We start from the raw sequence: 25,569 nt of genomic DNA, 5'->3' as shown, positions 1-25,569 counted from the left end.
GATTGTAACACCAAAAATATATATATTGGTGATGATAGATCTCTTAATGTTGTAGGGACTGGAACTGTTCATCTAGACAATGGTCAGTTCAATGATGTATTATGTGTTCCAAACTTATCCTGCAACCTTCTATCTGTCTATCAGATAACTCATTCAGGTGAAGGTAAAATTGTTGAATTTTCACCTCATGATGTTGTAATCAAGGATCTAAAAGATCCTAAACAGATTCTAGCTACTGGTCTTGCTGATGATTCCAAAAGGTTGTATAAGTTTCACAACTTTGGGTCATCCCATCTTCCCTCAGTATTTGTTGCTCATAATGATGAAGTGAGCAAACTTTGGCATGAGCGGTTTGGTCACTTAAACTATCGCTCCCTTCAGCATCTATGTAAAGAAAATATGGTGACAGGTCTTCCTATGGTATCTTGCAAAGATGGTGTTTGTTCCGGATGTGTACTCGGAAAACATCATCGGGACAGTTTTGACAAACGTGCCTCTTGGCACGCCTCAGCCCCTTTATAGCTTGTGCACAGTGATTTATGTGGTCCTCTTCCTGTTGCTTCATTCTCTGGCTGCAAGTACTTCTTAACTTTCATTGATGATTTCTCCAGACGCACTTGGGTATACTTCTTAAAACTCAAGAGCGAAGTATTTACCACTTTTTTGGCCTTCAAAGCATTTGTTGAAAAACAATCTGGACATCAAATTCTTAAGCTAAGAACTGATAATGGTGGAGAATATGTTAAAAACGCATTCATCAACTTTTGCACCGAAAATGGAATTCAAATGCAACATACTGTTCCATACACTCCACAACAAAATGGTGTAGCTGAAAGGGAAAATCGCACCTTAAAGGAAATGGCTAATTGTATGCTGCAATCTAAAGGACTCAGTCTTAGTTTTTGGGCCGAAGCAATTAATTGTGCAAATTATATAATCAATCGCACTCCTACTAAGGTTCTAGAGAATATCACTCCAGAAGAAGCTTGGAGTTCCATTAAACCAGATGTAAGTCACTTTCGTGTGTTTGGAAGTGAAGCATGGGCCCATATTCCAGATGAAGTACAGAGTGGAACAGTTCCAGTCCCTACAACATTAAGAGATCTATCATCACCAATATATATATTTTTGGTGTTACAATCATTTAAAGAAGAAAACATGGCTTGGTTTTTGGCCATGAAATCAGAAACAGAAAGGAAGGATTTTTCTCATGCGTATGCTCTTTTCCCTGCACCTTAGTGTGATCTCGGAAAATCAGAAACATTGAGAAAAATATTTAGTTTTTCGGCTAAAGCTAACCTTGAGATTTTTTTTTTTAAATTTCTAGTTTTTTGGCTAAAGCTAACTTCGAGCCACAAGGTTCGTTTTTCTTTGTATATTCGTGTTCGGTTTTGTGTTTTGTGTTTTGTAGGGAGAAAGAGCTTTCTCAAGGCAAGCACGCAAACCGAGGCCCCCCCCCTCTCTCTCTCTCTCTCAAATTTTTTGTATAGATCAATTGGTTCAAAGCTATTTTTAGAGAGTAGAGGTCTTGGGTTCAAGTCTCCATTTTGTGGTGGCGGATTTTTTCATTCCCGCACATTCGCGCACTTTGCCGGCAACGTCAACAAGTTTTTTTTCAAAAAGCCATAACTTCTTCATCCGGAAGCCTTTTTCAGAGCCGTTTTTTTTAAAACCGCCTATTTTTTCGAGATCTATCCGTTGGTACACTTACTTTCAGCATCTTCAGCTTCAGTTTAAAAAAAAAATGGAAAGTCCATGCCAAGTCATTCTTGACAGCACTAACTACTTCCAATGGGTAGAATACATGGAAGATTTACTTAGAAGTAAAGGTCTCTTCAGAATAGCCACAAACCAAGAGAAGAAACCAACAGATGAAGACAAGGCGGCAAAATGGGAAAATAGACAAGATCAAGCACGTGGTTTGATAGGGATGTCTATTTCTCCTGATCTTAGATTCCACATTGCAGGACTTGAGACTCCTCATGAAGCATTAGAAAAACTTGCTAAAGTTTTTGGGATTAAAAATGAAATTAGATCCCATCAACTTGAAAATGAGCTGCTTACTTTGGATCCTAATAATTTTTCTTGCATTGAAGATTTCTTGTCCAAATTCAAGACCCTTAGATATCTCTTGGAAGGTGTTAAAGTTAAGAAAGATGATGGTAACCTTATTTATTCCATCCTTACTAAGTTAGGACCAGCCTACTCTGTATTTGTTTCCACTTTCCATTCTACAAGGGAAGCTTTCATTTGTCAAGGACAAGACTACAAGGCCCCTTCCTTTGACTCCTTTTGTGATTCCTTAATAAGAGAACAAGAAAAACTCTTACACCTTGGTCTTCTTAATCTTGGAAACTCTTCCACGAAAGCGTTAGCCGCCCAGCAGCACCCAAATTCAAAGAATCCTAAGAAGTCATATCCTCAAAAGAATGGTCCTAAACCATCTCAGCCTCAAAATGAAAGATCATTTCAGCAAAATGATAAGACCAATAAAAACAAATGGAAGAAGACTGATAGACATTGTAACTTTTGTAATCGAGATGGCCACTTAGAATCTAAATGTTTTAAGAAGATGGAAGCCTTGGAAGCCGCAATGAAGAAACATAACATCCATCTGGAGCCTACTTCAACTTCAACTTCCGGAACGGCACTTTCTGCATGTCATCGTCAATCATCTCAGTCTGGTTATGCATTAAATGTATCTTCTTCTTCTTCTCATTCTCATGAGTGGCTCATTGATTCTGGAGCCTCTTGTCACATGGCCAAAAACCAAGCCATGTTTTCTTCTTTAAATGATTGTAACACCAAAAATATATATATTGGTGATGATAGATCTCTTAATGTTGTAGGGACTGGAACTGTTCATCTAGACAATGGTCAGTTCAATGATGTATTATGTGTTCCAAACTTATCCTGCAACCTTCTATCTGTCTATCAGATAACTCATTCAGGTGAAGGTAAAATTGTTGAATTTTCACCTCATGATGTTGTAATCAAGGATCTAAAAGATCCTAAACAGATTCTAGCTACTGGTCTTGCTGATGATTCCAAAAGGTTGTATAAGTTTCACAACTTTGGGTCATCCCATCTTCCCTCAGTATTTGTTGCTCATAATGATGAAGTGAGCAAACTTTGGCATGAGCGGTTTGGTCACTTAAACTATCGCTCCCTTCAGCATCTATGTAAAGAAAATATGGTGACAGGTCTTCCTATGGTATCTTGCAAAGATGGTGTTTGTTCCGGATGTGTACTCGGAAAACATCATCGGGACAGTTTTGACAAACGTGCCTCTTGGCACGCCTCAGCCCCTTTACAGCTTGTGCACAGTGATTTATGTGGTCCTCTTCCTGTTGCTTCATTCTCTGGCTGCAAGTACTTCTTAACTTTCATTGATGATTTCTCCAGACGCACTTGGGTATACTTCTTAAAACTCAAGAGCGAAGTATTTACCACTTTTTTGGCCTTCAAAGCATTTGTTGAAAAACAATTTGGACATCAAATTCTTAAGCTAAGAACTGATAATGGTGGAGAATATGTTAAAAACGCATTCATCAACTTTTGCACCGAAAATGGAATTCAAATGCAACATACTGTTCCATACACTCCACAACAAAATGGTGTAGCTGAAAGGAAAAATCGCACCTTAAAGGAAATGGCTAATTGTATGCTGCAATCTAAAGGACTCAGTCTTAGTTTTTGGGCCGAAGCAATTAATTGTGCAAATTATATAATCAATCGCACTCCTACTAAGGTTCTAGAGAATATCACTCCAGAAGAAGCTTGGAGTTCCATTAAACCAGATGTAAGTCACTTTCGTGTGTTTGGAAGTGAAGCATGGGCCCATATTCCAGATGAAAAGCATAAAGCTTTAGAACCTAAGAGTGAGAAATGTACTTTTGTTGGATATTCTGAAGATGTAAAAGGTTATAGACTTATTCCATTTAAGTCCAAAAATGTTATCATTAGAAGAGATGTAAAATTTGATGAAAATAAATCGGCCTGCGAGCCTAGTCCGGCGGATGTGCCACCTCTTCCTATCTCTTCTATCTTTGAAAACATTTCTTCTTCTGATGATGAAAGCGAGGATGATAATCCTCCCCCACCTTCTCAGGATCCTCAACTTCCAAGATGGGTCCGTGCTACTCGGGATGTAGCAGGTGATCTTGCCGGTGATCCTACAGATCAGCGACGTACACGTTCTCAGTTTGAAAGAGCCTCTTCTTTACTGGCTCAAGCTCCAGTAAATCATGATCCTGACACTTTTGCAGAAGCTTCAGGCCATCCACATTGGGAAGCAGCTATGAATGAAGAATATCATTCATTGATGACAAATGATACATGGGATCTTGTTCCTCTACCAAAGGGACGCAAACTTGTTAGATGCAAATGGGTTTACAGAACCAAGTATGGACCAGATGGGAAAGTTGATAAACATAAAGCTCGTCTAGTTGCTAAGGGCTTTTCACAGGTTGAAGGCATTGACTACACTGAAACCTTCTCTCCAGTTGCCAAAATGAACTCTATCCGCCTTGTTCTTTCCCTTGCTACCTCTTTAAAATGGGAAGTCCATCAAATGGATGTTAAATCTGCCTTCTTGCATGGGGACTTGCAGGAAGAAATCTATATGGAACAACCCATTGGCTTCATACAAACAGACTCCAGCCTCGTTTGTCGACTTAAGAAATCCCTTTATGGCCTCAAGCAAGCTCCTCGGGCTTGGTATGCCAAAATGGATAGCTTTCTTTTAGAATCTGGCTTTTCTAGGTGTCATTCTGACAATACTGTCTACACCAAGAAAGTGGGAAACTCTCTTATCATCCTTGTTCTTTATGTTGATGATCTTATTCTTACTGGTAGTGATCCCAACCTTATAAACCATGTGAAGTCCAGCCTTAAAAAGAAATTTGAAATGACAGACTTAGGACACTTACACTATTTTCTCGGTCTTCAAGTCTTGCAATCCCAAGAGGGTATTTTCCTTTCCCAGTCCAAGTATGCTTGTGATATTCTTCGTCATTTTCACATGGAAGACTGTAAGCCAGCCCCTTCTCCCTTTCAGTCTGGAGTCAAACTTTCAGTCTCTTGTACTTCTCCTGAAGTTGATGCTACCTTATACCGTCAACTTGTCGGAAAACTCTTGTATTTAACCCATACTCGTCCTGATCTTTCCTTTGTTGTTGGCCTTGTTGCTTGTTTTATGCAAAACCCCCGTGAAAGTCATTGGAAAGCAGCTAAAAGAATACTTCGTTATGTTCGAGGTACAGTACAGTTTGGGATTCATTACAGTGCCAAAGCAGCTCCTCTGTTAGTTGGTTTCACTGATTCTGATTGGGCTGGTGACCTTGATGATCGGAAGTCTACTGCCGGTTATGTCTTCACTCTTGGTTCAGGACCTATTACATGGGCTTGTAAGAAACAGGCTGCCATTTCTCTTTCGTCAGCAGAAGCAGAGTATCGTGGTGCCGTGGAAGCTAGTAAGGAAGCCTTGTGGCTTCGTCAGATCCTATCAGAGTTTGGCTTTGAGCAGCAGCATCCAACCACACTTTGGTGTGATAATCAAAGTGCAATTCAGCTATGCAAAGATCCAGTCCAGCATCAGCGCAGCAAACACATTGAACTACACATGCACTTCATCAGAAAGCTCATTCATGACCATGTTCTTGAAGTGCAATATTGTCCAACAGATGATCAGGTTGCAGACATCTTCACAAAGGCTCTCACAGAGGCGAAGTTCACTAAACTTTGATATATGCTTGGAGTTTAGGAAGTTGTCACTAAGGGGGGATAGGCTCTAGTGCATGAGAGAGCTTATGTAAAAAAACTGAAGCTAGGTTTAATATCAATGTGGGGGTGAATATCCATGGTTAAGAATCTTGTCATATTGTTATAAAATATTTTGGTTGTGAAATAAGTTATGGCTTTTGGACTTGTAGTATCGATAAGCCATGGTATTGGCCCATGGTATTGTAACAAATCCTATTCACAAGTTAATAAAAAAATCAAAATGTAACAAATTGATTTTTATTATTTTCATTAATTTAACTTTTTATTATTAATTGATGCCATATTTGAATGTTTACACTCATCCCAATATCATTTTTAACTTCTTCTTCTTTTTAATTTAGACTCTTATGCAAAAAGAACAAATTCTTATTAAAATAAATCATTTAACCCAATTGCAATTTATATATTATATTCTATATTATAAAATTTCTCTTATTTTTTTTCATTATAAATATTTCTTTAATTTTTCATTTCCACTTTAATGTTCGGTTCAAATAAACTATTCTTAGAACATCAGATTATAGCACTGCATTTTTCTCTACCTTGTCTATATCTGTGTGGAAATGCCAGAAGAAGGAATACTCCCAGAAGAAGGAAGACCATCAACGTGATCTATGGATTTCATGGGATTCAAACCGAAGATTGAGTTTGTATGGGAAACACCTTAGGAGAGCATCAACGATTAGAATGGTGGAAGTCATGGGATTTGAACCAGAGATTGAGTTTGTATGGGAAACATCTTAGGAGAGCATCAACGATTAGAATGGTGGAAGGGCAAGGCCATTGGGCATGGATATTTTGGGCATTTGTACATGGGTATGAATTTGGACTCTCGACAGTTTTTTCTTTTTACCAAAGATGGTTTTTTTCTTATAGGTAAATAATTTCGAGGGTTTATATGATCAAAACATCTTCCTTTTTACGAAATATAATATTTTTTGTTGCAGGTAAATAATTTCTAGGGTTTGTATGATCAAAGCATAAGTTTTATCTAGAGTTGAGGGTTTAATGATTATGATAACGCAGATCTTGATTACGGACAAAAATTCATCAAAAGACAATGCAAAAGTAAGAATTTTTCATGTCCCTATTTTACAAAGGGCTTAATGATTATGATAATGCAAATCTTGATTACGGCCAACAATTCATCAAAAGGCAATGTACACGTAAGCATGCAATGTACAAGTAAGCATTTTGCATGTCCTTATTGTACAGATCAGTTTGCTCCTCCCTAACTTTTCTAGGGTCAAAATGCATGAAATTTTATTTTTTCTTTTCACCTTTTTTTAGTGGTGGATTTTTTGTGTAATGTACTCTACCATGACAAGACCTTCCTCAAACTTTTTTACATGAAATTAAAATTTCTTGTAATCATGAACATAAAATATTTTTTGTTTCATCCTTAGATTGTGATCTCAATGCCTACAGTTTTAAACCATGTTACTATATTTTAAAGATAATATACTTAGATCCATTAAACCTTACAACTCTCCAAAACTTAGGTTAATTTCAGCTAAAAAGAAGGAACTTGAATGGCTTTTGCAATTTAGACTCAATGCTTATAAACAATGATTAAAAATGGAAGAACTCAAATGGTCTGATAACTTTTAACCACCCATCAATTTCTAAGACCTTTGCTATTATTCTGAACCTAAACAGAGAGAGTAGAAGAAGAAAAGGAGCTTTAATGAGTGGACCCTGACTTGCTTGATACTGTTCAAAAGTTGAGCATGCCCTTGAATAGAAGAAGAGATTGACCAACGTTGTTGTAGATGTTGTTTTTTTACAGTGTTTTCATTGCTACCATGCATAGGTAGGCTCTATATGTAGTTGAGGTTATCTTTTGTTCGTTATAAGAGGTAATTCATGAGTATCTTTATCTAGTTAGGAAGTAGCTTGACACAATTGTTCCTATTGATGATAACTGTTATGTTGCATTTTTTTTAGTGATAGATCCTTTTATTAAATCCCTAAGCACACTTTGTCACCCATGGAAATATACACTTATTTCAGGATGAATGAGATGGAGAACAGGCAGTTTGAGAGGACTCTTATTCTTGTAAATGAGAGGAGTTTTGTGACGTATATCGAAGGATGCACTACACCATTTTATGACACCAATCATCTCCATGCCACAGTAGTGGATCTCTATTGCATCGAGGTAGAAATGATAAAGCATTCCACTGTGAAAAATTGGTATGTCGGTGACGAGAAATGCAGACGTGGGATTTATAATTTTATTACGAAAAGAGTTTTGTGCGATGGAGACAAATCAAGGATTTCATGAACCTAAGTAGAGACTGGTTCGATAATCACCTGGAAATACTCAAACATTGTTTTGAAAGGTGATGATGCAATTGGAGAGTTCTATTTTTTTGCCTTGAAAAATAACTATCAATAGGGGTGGACAAAGATGATCCATATAAGGAAGAATTGCAGGAGTAGAATTGTTTCTAAAATTATATCTATAGGAAAGTCAAGAAACTACTACAGAGGATTAGTGCAGATGCAACCAAATTCTCATAATGCAAGGAATTTTTCAGAGTGTGATTCGATGCACATTAGTGACCAGACAGTTGCAAATACTTATCATTACATTTAGCTATTTGAGTTGCATTCTAAAGTCTCTAATTTCATTTATTGGCAGTCCTCCTTGTGTCCTTGTCTCTCTTAATTTCATTGTGGTAGGATTGGAATGGGCTAAAAATCAAGCATATGATTGAGTAAAATAGACACCCACATGTCACTACATGTCATTGTGCATACTATATGTTTTTTATATAATTAGAAGTGAGCAATATGATGTGTGCACAACTAAAAATCATGGCAGGCATTATGAATCCAGTCTTAGCATGGAAATTGAAACAAAGAATCATAAAATATCAATAAATTTGTGAAACGAAGTAAAAAACATAATAAAAGATTCTATGCCAACATTCTCTATTTAGTGCAAGATACTACTAATATTTCATAAATTTTTAGAGATGGTGGATGTCATGAAGATGCCCTCAAGCAAATTTACTGACTTGAAGATAATATGGCCATCACAACTAGTTACTTTAAATAGGCTAAATTTAGGTAATTAAAATAAGTTTGAAAATCACTAGAAACACCACACCTATTTATTTATATTTTTTTGTTAAGCTTGGCAGGACCATTTCATTTTCTATTCAAACATAGGCAAATTTACACCACATAGATTGGCTAGGTGGCCTCAACTTGCCTAGGAGCAAAACCAAGTCTGTTAGCCAGCTATCCACATTGTAAGCCGTCCAAAAACAATAGAGTTTTAATCTATCTAGTTAAGCTATATATGTCTCTGTTTCGTGTCCATACTCTAGATTTCTAACTATACATATACTTTCATGACTAAAATTAAAAGCTATCCGCATATAAAACAAAAGTAAACCTAGAAAACTGACTAGCCCTTATGCTCCTCCGAGGCCGATTCCATAGGTACGGGGTCCTTGACTATGGATCTAGGCATCTCAGGCAATTCTAGGATGCATGGAATGTGTCTTTCAATTTTGTCTAACCTAATTTCTTGCTTATGGAGTTGGAATTGGATTTCTTGCAAGTATTTCTTGTAACTCGACATACCTTGGAGTGAAATTGCCATGCCTACCGAGATTCATTCCAAATCTTTGCCCAAAAGTCCCTTCATCAACCAATAGAGATATAAGTTCTGTTTGAACCGCGTAATTCTTCCTCTGGTGTTTCCTAGTTCTAAGATTAAGGTCTTCGAATTTTCCATGTCCTCCTCTGTTTCATTGCCTTGCTTTATTTCCTCTTCCCACTCTTCTAACAGCTTTCGAATTCCCTCATAATTACCCTCATGGTAAGCCTTAGTAGCTTCAGTGATAAGGTGTTCTACCGACTTTCTTCCCCTCCAGGGCTCTGACGTACTCGGCTCCTTATCCTTCTTAGGGGCCTATCCCCACCTTCCTCGTCCATGACCTCTCGCAGGCCGAGCCATATCAGAAATTCCTGAGACCTATTCACAATGACAGTTTGTTAATCTAAAATAGTTTAATATAATTTGGTTCCTTCTCTTAATAGCATTACTAGTGAGGTAAACCATCCAATTCTCCTCCTCAATCCTTTCACTATCGGAGCCAGAGCCAAGATGGCTGGAAAGCCAATATCCAAATGGGGTCTACCTCCACAAGCCCTCTGTCCCTCCCCTCCTCATCACCCAATACCTTCCAGTCACACTCGAGTAAGTCGTTCCTTGCCAAAACCAACTGCACAAGCCCAACCCCAATACAACAAAATTCCAAGCAGTAATTGGTAACCCTTCCCCCTCTACCCAGGAAATTTTAGAATTTCCTCTCTCTTTTTCATACTTAGCTTTCCGCTCTACGTCCCTGGCCTTGCCATATTCCCAGTAGGGATTTCCATTAGCTCAGCAAGTGCTTTGGCTACCGCAATATGGCCTGCCTCCCATGCACCATGTTGGCTACTCCCGCCTTCCCCAATTATCCATCTCATTGCCACCACCAACATGCCTTCTACGACCAGCCCCGCACCATCCCCGATTTACAGTACCTGGGTTTTCCAAACCAGATGAAACAAGGCCAACACAATAGAGTCCATTGGCAATACCCGACAGGCGCAAGACAAAGACGCAGAACCAGGAAATTGCAACCTGTTTCCTACTCCATTGCCACCAATAATTCTCAACCCCCCAATTGATATTCCTACTTTCCCCCCTCTCCCACCAGAAAAACTCCAAACAAGACATCATTGCAATGGAGGAGAAAGTCATAAAAACATACCTGTATACAGTTGCAAGTCATCTCCAAGCTTGGAGTTGAAGAAGTCATCACCTTCCCGTTCCTCTACAACACCTCCTTCTTCCGGAAGCCAAAGCTTCAACTTCACCCTCTTGCCCGTAGTGCTCTCCTTTACATCCTACCTCGCCACCTTCCCTACCACCTTTCCCACCACCCTTGCATGCACTCATGCCAAGGGTCACCGCACCCATCACCTTGAGCATGTGGGGGGCAACAGTACATGTCTAAGAGGTACGTATCATTACTATCCCCAGGCTTTCCAAATCACTAGCTCGCACTTGGATCGAGGTCTTGTGTTTTTGGGAAGCTGTTATCATCGCTTTACCTGTGATCCCAATCTAGTACTTCCACCAGGGTTTTAAATCTCCCATCCCAAGATTAGACTAGCCATATTTTTTCCAGCGATTCATTTTGATGATTGCATCCCTAATTGGCAAGAAAATAGGCCCCTTTATTCCCTTATCTTCTAACATGCCGAACCAGAATGTAATCGAACTTTTGAATTACTTCTCCTATCTCTTGGATAAGTCGGGCTAGACTCCAAATTTGGCTAAACTTGTCCCATTTGGTGCCATTGTTTAACTTTGCCAACGTGTTTATGACTAGGCTTGAGTCTCTTTCCACCACTAGGTTTCGATACCCCATTCTGACAGCGATTAGAAGTCCTTGTCTTGCTACTGCAAAACCGCCTCATTGTTACTTTCTATCTCACATGAGTCAGCGTAAATTAGATGAGTGTTGGCTTGGGGGTCCTAGAAGAGGCAACCTAGGCCTACCACCCTCGGATTCCCTTTTGATGCCCCATCGAAATTGAGTTTTATGAATCCTTCTCCAAGAGGAGTAAAGTGAGCTAGGGGTATCGAGCCTACCCCGTTTTTTTTCCATGTCTATGGAGCTATCATTTCCAGTGATAGTTTGAGTTTTTGGAGGATTCTAGCTTCTTGGGGGCAGACTTGCTAATCTTCTTGGTACCATTTCTCTTCTAAGATTGTTTCCCTGGTGTTCTCGACTATTCCTTCCCACACCTTCTCTTGAGCGGTGGGTATATTCTTAAATGCTTTGTGGTTTCGCTCTTTCCATATATCCCATAGATTAAATCCTAGGGCCATGCCCCATGCTTGATTTAATACCATGCTTGAGAACATATGGCTCCTCCAAAGGAGGATTGTTTCCTTAATTCTATGCTATTCTCAATCCATTCTTTCAAAAAATCCTTGCATTTGCCTCCATTTGTGTTCAACGAATAGGCGTGTATTGAGCATGTGCTCCAGATCATCTCTGTGTTGATGACAGAGCCAACAAAAGGAAGGACCCTCAAAACCCTTTTTCTGCAATTGATCCGAGGTTAGGATTCGTCCTTTACAGACCAGCGAAAGGAAATGGGAAACCTTAGGCCACCATCTTCCCTTCCATATTTTTTCCCATATGATGTCTTGCTCGTCTTGACCTTGTCCTTCTTGAATGTCATATGATTCTTTTATGCTGAAGGTTCCCTTTGTAGTATGCCCTATCTCAAGATATCAAGATCATTTCGAATCGTTAATTGTCTCAATCTCAACTCTTTGTATAGTGCTGTCCATTGGTTAGTCTCAATGACCTGGCCCCAATCTTCCTTCTTCTTCCATCTCCTCCAACTTCCCATTCCTTGGTCCTCTTTCCAAAATTTCTCCACCAAGTGTATATTCCTGTCACTGGTATATAGATATATGTCCCTGAGTTCTTTCTTTTTGATCATTCATTCCCTTTGTTGCCAAGAGTCGAGCCAAAATATTGTTGTTTTGCCATTATGGATCTCCCAAAAGGCATTTGGTTTATGAGGTGTCTATTCTAGGCTACCAAGTTCCACACTGTCGATCCTTTTGGAGGGTCTCTATATCTCAGAATATCCTCAGTTCTCTCTGGAATATTGTATTTTCTTGTCCATATTTGTTTCCATAGGTCCCTTCCACCTCCAATCCATCTCCACCATAGTTTTTCTCCCATTATTTGATTCAAAATATAAGGGTCTCTGAGGCCTAGCCTGCCATCCATTTTCTTTGTTGCCAGGCCTTGCTAGGATACCAGTGCCCATTTTCTAATCTATTGAGCCCCACCCCACAAGAATTTCTTGAATATATCAACCATTTTTGAGCACACCCCTTTGGGGGCTGCCATGCCTGAGAGTTGGTAAATGGGTATCGATTGTAGCACAACTTTAAGAAGGATAGTCTTGCCAGCTAGATTCAGGAATCTAAAGGCCTAGCAACTTAGCTTTCCCTGCATTTTTCGGAGGATTTGCTGCCAGCAGGATAATTTTAGAGGATTATCCGATAGGGGCATACCTAGGTATTTAGATGGGAGATTTCCAGTACTAAACCCTAGGATCCTGGCTAGATGGGTCTTGACATTCCCTTGGGTATTAAAGAAGAAAATACAAGATTTGTCATTTTTACCTTTGTCCTAGAAGCCTCCATAAAAGTGCTAAGAATCTCTTTTATTTGACGAGCTTCCCTCAGGGAGACCTAGCAGAATAACATGATATCATCCAAAAATTGTTCGTGGGTGATTGCTAAGTTGTTAACCTAGATCCTTAGGCCTATAAGCCTAGATTCTCTGACTTCATTTTTAATATAATGGACCATCCCTTATGCAGAAATAATAAATAGAAAAGGAGATATTGGGTCACTTTTCCTTAGGCCCTAAGTTGGATTAAAAGTGGGGGTAGGAGTCCCGTTCAATAGAATAGAAATGATAGGGGAGGAGATCATGGAAAGGATCCAATTTATCCATCTTTGGGAAAAACCATAGGCTTTAATAATACCAGAAAGATAGTCCTAACTAAGCCTATAATAAGCCTTGGATAGGCCCAACTTAATCATCATACTTGGAATCCTTTTTGCCTTGAGAGATTGTATAATTTCTTGAGAAGTGATGAAATTGTCTAGGATTTTCCTACCTTCTACAAATCATGTTTTCTCTAGAGAGATGAGGATTGGAAAGAGGGATTTTAGCCATTTTAAAATAAGAGTAGCAATAGTATTATAAATAATATTACATAAGGCAATAGGACGGAATCCTTGGGGATCCTCAGATTTCAAAGTTTTGGGAATGAGAGAAATAAAGGTAGAGTTCATTCTGGGGCATATCTTTTGGTTGCGGCGAGATTCCTCTACTACCTCTAGGATATCTTGACCCATGAATTTCCAGGTGGCTTGGTAGAATTCCGCTGTGAACCCATTCGGTCATGGGGCCTTATTTTTCTGCATTCCATTGACAATCTCTTCCACTTCGTCCAAAGTAGCAGCTCGCATCAGGGCCAGGTTCTGATCTCGAGTTACTAGTTGGGGGATATGCCGCATCATTCTTTGGATTGCTTCCATTCTATTCTCTGGAGGTTCTGAGAGAAGATCTTTGAAGTGGTTTACAAGGATCTCCTCCATTTCCTCATGTTGGACTCAACATTGCTCTTCCTCATTTTTCAGGGAGTAGATTTGGTTGTGTTGGTTGTGATGAACCATGGATTTATGAAAGAATATTTTGTTTCACTTACCTTCCTGCAACCAGTTTACCTGAGATTTTTGTTTCCAGAGGATCTCTTCCTATTTTCTTCTTTCCTCCAGCTGGTTTATTAGTTGTCCTTCTTCTTTGACAAGCTCTTCAGATCTCCCATCCTGTATGATTTATTGTTATACCTGCGTCATGCACTTCTTTATCTCATTGTTGCCATTCATAATATGTCCAAATTCTTTTTTGTTCCATTTCCTGAGTTTCTTCTTTAATTCATTGAGTTTCAGCTGGAAAGTATGCATATAGTTCCTCCCTTGTTGTTTGATCATTTTTCACCATTCCTTAAGTCTTTTAAGGAGGCTCGATTCCCTTAGCCAAAAGGCTTCAAACCTGAAAGGTCAGTTGTTAGGTCATGTTGCACAAAAACTGTCACCATGACATTCTGTAGTCTGTGTGAGTCTATCACCATGTTAGGTTCCTATACCAATAGGTTTCATTTTTCATGATTGACTGTAGAAGAGCCAAATATGTTCATCCTTGCATGCTGCAAAGGTTCCATATTTTGTAGACAAATGAAGAAAATTAAAAAAATGAAAAGAGGGTATGCCCTAAAAGAAAAATCAAAGGGAAAAAAGAATGAATTGGTCAGAAAAAATGATAAAAATGAACCCCAAACCAAAAGACCAGGAAAGTGTGCTAGTTTAAATGCCACTACTGTCCCATTTTTGAAGAATTTCGTTGTGTACAGTTGGTTAATTCTTGACAAAGTTGATGAATAGCCAGACAGTTCAATCCTGGTTAGATCATGTTTGAATTTACTTGTCTTTAGAATAGAGAATAAAGATCTGTACAAACAGTTCAAGCTTGGCAGATGAGTAAATAGGTAGAGAAACAAAGGAGCCCAACTGCTTAATCTGGGCCCTTGGAAGAGATAAGGGTAGACTTAGATAGGAGGGAATTCAAAAGAAAAAGAGGAAAATCAGGGTTTGCTAGTCCAAATGCACCCAACCAAAAGGAAGAAAAAATGCTAGGTGTATTAGGCTGGGTAGGCAGTTTGAGGTTGCAGATGCAAGTTTGTGATCATTTTTGTCTTGTCAAGAAAGACTTGTCTCATGGATGTCACAAGTACCATGGCAAGGTGACTGCAGAACAGTGGAAGCATGGCTAATTTCCCCTTTCATTCCCCCAGAAATCATTTACTAACATCCCCTCAAGGACATTGGGATCTGCCCAGTAGTCCCAGTTCACTTCATTTTATGAGAAATGCTAAGTTGAACTCTCAGTTTACTTAGTTAAAACAAGCCACATTTCTTGTGTAAAAGATCTTACCATTTTATTTCATTTCCCTAAAAACCTAAGTTATTACCTTATAAAATTAGCGTTACCTATCCATCAAATCATATTAACATTAACTTTATTATATAGCTCCTTAATCATTTTTCCCACCCCTATTCTATTAAAAACTATATAAAAAACCCAAAAATACATAATATTCCTACCCATGGCAACTATAGCCTTATAACAAAATTTTGGGAATTATTAGTCCATTTGGGACCTTAATAATAGCCCCTCCACAATAAAAAACCTTGGGGTTTATTTGACATCCGGTTAAATAAACAACCGCACTAAATCCCCCCACCTAAACCATACATTAACCTCTGGCGCGCATGTATATGTCGGGTTTCATTTAACATTTGGTTAAATGAATAACCGTTCCACCATAACCAAAGGTTTTATACCCCCCAAAACCTTATAAAACATTGAAATATTAACGCGGGTCCCGCGTTAATAAGCCTCCACCACTTACCTCACCTGTCGACCGTCCGATCCCGCGCCATAGATCCAACGGCTGGCGGCGATATCGGAAGCTCCCATCTGCCGAACGTTAGCGTCCGAGGGATTGGCGGTTTTGCTGCCGTACCCCTGCCATGCGTCGGCTTCCTGGCGTGATCAGAGCCCCCTCCCTCGAAACCACCATTGCCCAAAGGAAGTGCGGGGAATACCGCTTACCGCCCCGCCGCCTACCCCCTGACGTCATATCCACGTCACCTGATGACGTCACATCCATGTCGCCTGCCATCGCTCTGCATCAGCACCATGTCATCTACTGACATCACCACCTCGCCACTGTGTCATCCACCACGTCATCCAACACATCAGCTGACACGTCATCCTCCGTACCCGCTACACAACAAAAAATACGTCATGATGACGTCATCATAAAAAAGCGCCAAAAGCCCAAAAAGGCCCAAATTGTGTTAAAAGTCGCAAAAATGATTTTTTTTCATTTATTTCTATTTGTTCATTAGTGGAGACCTCTGCATGCGATTTACGACCAATTCGCCACCAAAGTTGCACAGTCCATCAGCCAGTGAATTTGCTTCATAGCTCGACCCCGCAGCTCGACTCGCCGCTTGCTAATTGCTCATTTCACCGTTAAAATAAGTATTTACTTACAGTCGTGCCCAAACCCTGTGTTTTTCAGTTTCCTCTGCTAAATTGCTTATGAACTCCGAAATTTAAGTTAAAACCCATCAAAACACCTGCAGAAAGTGCACCATAACCGCAATTTTCTCCAATTTTTCACCAAGAAATCCTGTAAAAACAGTCTCCCTTTGCAAAATTTCTCCCGTGGACTCGAACTCAAGTTCACTCTATTCTGTGAACACCGAAGGAAAAATCCCAGAGCTGTCCATATCCAGTTTCCGCTAAAGAAAACTCTGCAGACTATCTTTTTCACTATCATTTTCACCCCATGAGTTCATTCAGCCGAATTTAATCTGTAAAATTCCACAGAAAGAGGACCAAAGTTGTCGTTTTACTCATTTAGTCCACACAGACCTCAGTTTTCAAATTTCACACTCATAGAATTGAGCCATGGAGACTCTCGTGGCCTTAAACATTACTCCTCTCAATGCACCCCACAAGGAATTAGAAACACTACCTTTGGCTGATAGGGACTATCTAATCCAAGACTTGTTTGGTGACAGAAACCACCTGCAGACGTTCTGTGAGCTAAGGAACAGTTATTTGAATAACAATGATATTTATGGGATATGGGAATCAAATTTTCCCATATACTACCTCCCCTCTGTCAATATCTTCCCTGAGATAATTCACCTCTGTTGTGAAAACTATGAACCAACTCAAAGGGTAGTCAAGTCTCCATCTGGGAGCATCCTCTTTCATATAACTCCTGACTCCATCAATCAAATGCTAAACTTCAAGCCAACTCAGCTTCTGTTCCCTCTTTCTATGAAATTCTTGCTTGATGAAGGTCCCAAACTCTCCAGCTCAGAGATAGCCCGAACTGCCCAAGTATTCATGAGAGCAGATCGCCAGCCTACAGGGCCACCTCCTTTCCTCTATGTATATTTCAACGAAGTGGGTAAATTACTTGTTGATATGATATCTTATGTTATGGGTTTCAAGACAAGTGAACATATTGATGAAACTATATTGGTCTTAGTGTCTGCATTCACCCCAGGGCAGCCCCCTGCTGTCAAATAAAATTATGCCAAATTCATTGCCAACAAGATACATGACCAACTAGTGAAACTAGATAGGGAGGGAGTATTCAAGTATTCATCCTACATCTATCATCTATTCCTGTATTATCAACCAGACTATTTCCAATGCCCCATCGAAAGATTGGACTCTAGAGGAGAAAAGAGGTCTGTGATTTTTTGGACCTCAGTCTTTCATGAAGTCCGCAGCTCTCCCTACTCTTACTGTCAGTTCATTGACATGTTTGTCTATTCAGTCTCTTCTCTCCTAAAGATAACTCCTCCTCCTAGGCTATCTTATGATATGCAGAAAATATTGCAGCTCTCAAAAAACTACAAAATAGGTGACTGGTACTTCTACCAGAATCACACTGTCATCAGAATTTATGGCTGTGAGCTGTGTCCCTACAGGCTGCCAAGATATGTGCCAATGAGACTGTTTGCCTTGGAATATTATAGGCAATTTATCAATTCAGATTTGACTCATTTTCATAGCACCAAGAAAAAGGCTCAGTTGAAATTCAAAGACCAACTAGGCCCCTATGTCATGAACAAAAAAGAAGGATGGCAAGATGTTGATCAGATATTGGGTGAAAAACTCAGATTAAAAAGGAGCTTCTGGTGGGTACCTTATGACCCAAATGGCTTTATCAATGCAAGAAAAATAAAATATAGGCTGTCAGCTTATGAACATTGCAAAATCCCGCAGATAGAACAATTTGCCAAACAAGATGAGTGGGTAGAAGGCACACTAGTTGAAGAGTTCACTGAGGAAGAAATAATGGAGCAAAATATGAAAGATTTGGAAAAATCTCTTGACTTGGATTCTTTTGGGCAGGTGTCATTCAAACTGCCACAACAAGTCGGAGAAGGCACATCAACTGCTGTAGCTTTACAAGCTACCCAATAAAATACTACACCAGCAGCATGTACAGCAAAGGGCAAGGAGGTAGTAGATACAGAGCCAAAAACAATGACAGACCAGCCAACTACCTCAAAGGAACAGAGTCAAGGGCAAGCCCCTCCACTACAGATAGAGGCACCACAAGTGCCAGCATTACAGACTCCTCTCAATGAGGAAAGGAGCAAGAAACGGGACAGGGAAGAGACCACACCTGCAAGTGGGTAAACACAGCAGCTAGAGGCCAAAAGACAGAGAGTAGATCCTCAAATTGAAGAGGAAATTAGTGAAGAAATCTTAGAGTCCAAGGAGGGAGAGGGAAACCAGCCAACAAACATCCACCAGCTCTCACAGACAAGAAACAGAGAGGCAACATGGTATGGAAGTGTCCTCCTCAAAGCAGCAAAGCAAGAAACCATCTAGTATTAAAGGAACATTCATGGAAATTAAGGCCCAAAATGAATTATTGAGAATACAGCTTTAAAATCAACTTCTCAAAACAACACCCTCCAAACAGCAAAGATTGATGGAAGCTTATGACATTAAGGAGGAAAAAATAATCTTAAGTCATTTCAAGCCTAAGGTTCAGCAACCACAGACAGCTGCGGACTACATAAAGACAAATCTAGAAGTCCTTGCCAAAGACATACATCCAATGGACCAAATTGAGCTGCACAAGCAAACAGGCGAAATGGTCTATGCTACATTGGCAGAAAGGGCAACGCTGGCCCACCAATTGAAGGAGTCATTAAGCAATACATCTGCCCAATTGGATTTGGAAAGAATATCTTCCTTGGCTAAAGACAACAGAATAAAGACACTGGAGGAAATTATTGTTGAGCTAGGGCATGATCCTAAGGATGCCAAGGGCATCAAAGCCCTCATAAGGAAAAAGGAAGAAGATATTGCTGCACCTAGAAAGCAGTTGAGGCTACCTGCAGCTATGCACCCACAAACTACAGAACTTGCAAAAGAGAAGGCAGAAGGAGATACAATGGATTTGCTGATGAGGATGAATCAAAGGATAATTCAAATGGAGCAAGAATTGGAGAAAGCATTGCAGTCCAAGTAGGGAGAGTCGACCTCCCAGCCACCTGAAACAGCTCCAACAACTGCCACTGTCCCTCCCACACTTGCAGTAGTAATCCCTCCTATCATCCCAGCATCAACAACAAGTACATCAACCACGGATGCTTCAGCAGCAGCAACAACAACAACACCAGAATCTAGCATGAGTATGGAAGAAATGATGAGAGCAGTAAAAGAGCTAGAAGTCCAAATGACAGAGCTGAAAGAGGCCAAAGAAAAGTTGGCCAAGCTGGAAGTAAGCTATGACAAGTCCAAGATAACAGTGGCTGAAAAAACAAGAGAAATAAAGGCCTTGGGTAACAAAATAAAATCCTTAGGAAAAGAGGTTACTCTACATAAAACTCTGTCTGAAATCAAGACAATTTTGTGGGCCAAAATTGGCCAGTCTATCACTGACCAATGGCAATCAATTCAGACAATACATGAGCAAATAGAATTGATAGGTATAGCTCAATTTGAGACTCAAAAGGCCAGAGCATTATTGGGAAACATGCCTGAGCAGGCCAATAGAATGATTCAATTTTTGAATACTCATACCAAAGAACAACTAGCAGCGTTGGATATCAAGAACAGAACATACACCATTTTGATAGTGAAAAAGGTGCTGACTCTAAGAAATTTTGTACAAACCTTGGAAAAAAAAGTGCCAAGAAATGCAGACAGAAATAAATGCCTTCAAAGAAAAGTTTGCAATATTGAAGAGCAAAGGGTTACCCAGTTTATTTACCAGCAGTGGGAGACTGTTAACACATGAACAATATGCTAATAGGGTAAATAACTATGTTTCCAATCAAATTACAACATCATCAAGCACCTCAGAAGACACAGGGCCTCCCTCCGGACATATTCTATATGACAAACTAGAAAATTTGTTCTACATTGAACATGAGGTAAATCATCTTTTTGAAGTCCAGCCCAACTTCTATAGATATACTGAAGCTGATGAGACACTAATAAAAATACAAAGGCATCAGTTGCCAACAGACCAATGGTGGCAGGAGATGTTGGAGATTTTGCCAAGGTAATTTCGGTTCTTTTTCTTTTTTGATCAGCTACAGGTCAGCAAATTCAAATGCACAGGCCACCTGTCAAAGAATAAAGATAGCAGAAAGAGGAAATCAGGTTGGGACCACAGCTCATTAAAGCAAGACCAAGCACCGATGACAAGGCCGGGACAACAACACAGGAGATAGCAAACGCAAGAACGCAGAGTAAAGACGCAGCTACCAACCAACTCACTCAGTCCAAAAAGTCAAATATATCTGACAGACTAAACAACCAGCACACCAACATTTACTGCTACATTCATTTCTCTCATTTACTTCTTCTGTAGAGTAGGTGAAGGAAGTTATTGTGTGATAGCTTATCTACATGATATTTTGTTTCTCCTTTTTGTATAAATACCTCGCCATAAAATGTATTTGGGGTTGGTGATTTACTCTCTGGACTGCGCTGTAACTCTGAGATTTTTTAATACAAAGGCTATTGAAGTTCATTGTTGCTGGACCGTCTGAATGTGGATTTGATGTTCTGGGACCTGCTACAGAATTCCTGTGTCTTTCTATGGATCAATAAGTTATTCTAAATTGTGTTTTGTGTCTTATGTGTTTCCAAATTTCATATATGTTTCATAATCTTAGTAACAGAGAAAAAGAATGGCCCAGAATTTGTTTAAATACACTCTGTGTTCAATCTCTGGTATTAATTATGTTTTCTTCAGAATTAGCCATAAACAGGAATTCTTAGCTGCTCCTATTTCCACTGATTCTTTCACTCTGAATATTGCCTAGGAATTCTTTACTGCTCCTTGATAATATTCATGCACTTTCCCTCTGCCAAGAAAATGAAGGATTCTTGACTGCCCTTCATTCACTCGCTTACATTCCATCAATTTCCAGATTTCAAAATTGTTCCAAGATCGATTATCTTGCTCTATAGTATTGCCCTTTACCAAAGAAAACACTCTCAGCAGTCCGTCCTCATTGACCCCATTTGCCCAATGGTATAAACTATTTTAGACTTGCATCCTAGCTCTATTTAAGATCACCATCCAACAAACTTAAAACCAAACTCTGTGCATCATAACTAGCCTAAAATACTTCAAAAAAAAGCTAAATTACAAAGAGAGAGCCCTCTCTGGTTGCAGATTGGCTAGAATCTGTAGCTAAAAGTCTGGTTAGTGGTTACCTCAGCCGTATTCCCCCCTTAGAGATTTCCTGGGGAACAACCTGAGAGATAACATCATTGGCGACTCCACTGGGGACCTGAATGACTATTTGTTACTGCTGTCTATTTTCTAAAACTACAGATGGAGCTTGAAGTTAGCCAGGTAGCCTTTGAAACTGTTTTGCTGTGCATTTACAGGAGTAGATAAATGCTACTTCATTCAATCTCCAGTCTAGTTTTAGGCTTTAAACAACTATCCCAAAGATTTGATCAGTTTCCCTATTTCAGCATATTCAAAGGAAAGCCCAAAACTTCCTATTTTGCATAAGAGCTTCCTTCAGAAAATTCTTAAAAACTGTGATCTTTAAACATTTCCAGAAAATACCAAAAAAAAATTTAGAAGCTGGCTCCAAAGAAGAAAACTCGTTACACAAGATCAAATCCTGATCCAAACCCTCCAGCTATTTTCAAAAATCCTAACTCGATCTCTAAGAGTCTTAGAAGACAAGAAAATCTACAAAATCCTGTTGAGTTAGACCTTGATATACTTCAGCAAAACCCTTCAAAATCTGAGCTTACTCCTCGGAGAGCAGCAGTCCTTTCTACAGCCTCTCCAAGTTCTTCATCCACACCTCAAAGTATCCTCTCCACTCCCCCATCCACTGCACATATTTCCACTGCTGTCCCTGCTGTTCTAGCTGTCTTATTTCTTCCTGCTGTCCCATTTATCCCTGTAAATATGGCAAACCGATATGCTCCTCTGTTGCTGCCTGCAAATCCAGGGGTTATGCCTCTAGATTATCAGAGAAAAATTACATATTTTGATGGTATGGGCTCCTATACAGCCCAACAACACACTAAGAAAATGATGGACTACTTTGAGAACTATGAAATCGATGACAACGATGTCAGAATGAAAATTTTTGTTCAAAGCCTAACTGGTGAAGTAAGGACCTGGTTTAGGGCACTTGGGGCAAACACAATTGCTGATCCAGATGCCCTATATCAAACCTTTTTGAACAGATGGGAAAAGAAGAAGGATCCATTGCATATCCTATCAGAGTATGACAGTTTAAAAAGAGGCCCACAAGAAACTGTCCAAGATTATTGTGCTAGATTCAACAATGTGTACAATGCTATCCCTCAAAACCTTAGACCTCCTCCTGACCTAGCCTTGATCAAATTCCCTGATGGATTTGATTCTGACATGGCATATCAACTAAGAGAAAGGGCTCCTCCTAGCTTAGAAGACATGCAAAGCATAGCGGTTAGTGTAGAGGCCAACTTGATATCTAAGAGAAATCGGGCTAGAAATGAAAGGAGAACAACTTTCAAAGAAGAGCCTTCTGCATTTGAGCAAAAACTAGATGCAATCATCAAAGGAATGGACAGACTGGGTGACAGAGTGGAAACCATTGAAAGGAAATCTTCTTGGGATGGCCAACCAAGTAACACCACCAGAAATCCAAACTTTAGAAAAAATCAAAATCCTAACACCGGGAAAGTTGGCCCTGATCAGAATATCAGACCTCCATTTCAAGAGAACTATGCTGAAGCCTCAACCTCTAGTGAGCCAACAGAGGATACTCAAATCAACCTAATGGGTTTAAACAGTGAGCAACAAATCTTTCTAACCCAAGATGACCAAGAAGCTCATAGTTTCAACCAATTTCAAACCAAATCCGGAGAGTCATTTGATTTCAGAGAAGGTTATGATGCAGCGGTCTATGAGGTTCACAAACAATACAAATTAAGAAGCAGAACTATAGATGTGCCTGAACCTACCAAGCTGAAAGATGCCAAGCAGCCAAAGAAAACAAAGGATAAAGCTGTCCTGATAGAACCCCCTACTAAAACAGACCTCGACCCAAAGGAAGCCACTGTGGAAGACATATCAGACTTACAGCCCTAAAAAAATCAGCCATCCACATCCCTTCCCTTAAAAGAAAATCTAAACTGCCCTCCTGAAAAATAATTTCAAAACAGAGTTAGCTCAGAACAGCACTCATGATGAAGAGAAGGTCACTGAAAATACAACAAAAAAGGAAAATCTTGCTGCTTACAATACAAGAATTCAAGTGGAAAAACCTTTTAACTTAGAAACAGAAATAGGCAAACTGAAAATAGCTATTCCTTTGTCTGAATTGGCTAAACATGAAGTTTATAGGGAACAAATCAACAGGTCACTTCAAATATCAGAAAATAGGGATGCAGTCAATGTTTTAGATGACCAACCAGAACTGATTTTTGGTCCTGAAGTCAATGGTAAAACAATAGATGGAGGGGTTCCTCCATTCTATGTAAGCTTAAACATTCATGACAAAGTGCTGCATAATGCAATGTTTGATTCGGGAGCCTCCCATAACCTAATGCCTAAGTCTGTGATGGAAAGACTGGACCTAGATATCACAAGGCCTTACAAAGACTTGTTCTCATTTGATTCCAGCCAGGTCAGGTGTCTAGGCCTAATCAAAGATCTGTGTGTATCTCTAGTACAATACCCCGCCAAGACAATCTTGATGGATGTGGTGGTAGCTGATATCCCACCAAAGTATGGCATGCTTTTGTCCAGATCTTGGGGTGCAAAACTCCAAGGGTCTTTGCAACTAGACATGTCCTATGCCACCATTTCAGTCTTTGGACAGCCAAAGAGATTGTACCGGGAAACATTGATGAAATATGTGGTTAGCAGTCAAGAGAAACCCCAAAACTTCCCCATCTATTCTATGCATTCCGATATGGATTCATTCATTTTATACAATGCTGAGATGTGTCCCAAAACTGATGTCAAACTCCTGGAAACAACACAAACAAAAAGCATAAATGAACAATCTAGTGCCCAAGATCAAAAAATTGTTGATGTGATTGATGCAACAAATGAACAAGACATACCATATGAGTTACAAAATCCAAATTTGCCCACTGAGCAAGTTTCCAAAACTCCTAAGGCTAGTCACAATCAAGAAATCTTATGGTACTTAGAATTTGATGGGTCAGTGAACAAATTAGGAGCAGGAGCAGGGTTTGGATACACAACATGCAAAATGACCATGCTCAAGGTCATGCATATAGGCTAAATTTCAGATGTACAAACAACATGGCCGAATATGAGGCCCTTTTACTGGGTCTCAAACTGATTAAAAGTCTTGGGGCAGCTAGGATTTCAATTCTAGGGGACTCAGATTTGATTATACAACAGATGAAGGGAAACTTTGTTACAAATGATCTTAGGTTAAGAGCTTACAGAGGGGCAGCCATTGAAATACTTAACACCTTCTCAGAATCTCAGCTCACCAAAATTCCAAGAAAGCACAATTTACATGCACATAGTTTGGCAACTTTTGCCAGCACTTGCAAGCTACCATTTGAGCCCAACCACCACTTCACTGCTGAAATCAAACACAGACCTGCTTGTCCCAGATAATGTCAAAAATTGGCAGGTGTTTGAAAATGATACACAAATAAATAATTTCCTGACTTTGAAAGAGGAATTCTCAAGTATAAACATTGACACAAGCACCATTGATGATCAACAACAAATAGACCAAAGTGAGCAAAGTTTATCAGCTGAAACAACAAATTTGATTTTGCATCCAACAACTTTTGATGACAAAAATTTACAAGAGCTGAAGCAAATGGACCTTGATGAAATGGCTGAGGGAGAATCTGAAGTAATTGAACTAAAGGATAATTTTCTGCCCACAGGCTTAACTCCTTTGGAGGATATATTTGATTCAAATGATATTCCAAGAAAGCCAAAAATACAACCACTGAATGCAGAAATTGAGGACTGCAATATTGGAACCACAGAAAATCCCAAAATGGTAAAACTGTCCAAAAC

At 39.5% G+C, this 25,569-nt stretch overlaps 1 pseudogene; it reads left to right on the top strand.

The window, feature by feature from the left end:
* The first annotated feature begins 7,221 nt into the window (after positions 1 to 7,221).
* The window catches only part of LOC149143524 (iron-sulfur cluster assembly SufBD family protein ABCI8, chloroplastic pseudogene), a 43,423-nt pseudogene continuing 25,075 nt past the window's right edge, over positions 7,222 to 25,569 (top strand).

The sequence above is a fragment of the Pinus tabuliformis genome, chromosome X, assembly GCF_031772625.1.
Source record: "Pinus tabuliformis cultivar Carrire ecotype Pingquan chromosome X, CPIR1, whole genome shotgun sequence".
Taxonomy (NCBI): Eukaryota; Viridiplantae; Streptophyta; class Pinopsida; order Pinales; family Pinaceae; genus Pinus; species Pinus tabuliformis.
Note: the sequence above shows the minus strand (reverse complement) of the source record. Positions and strands in the feature narration are given on the sequence as shown.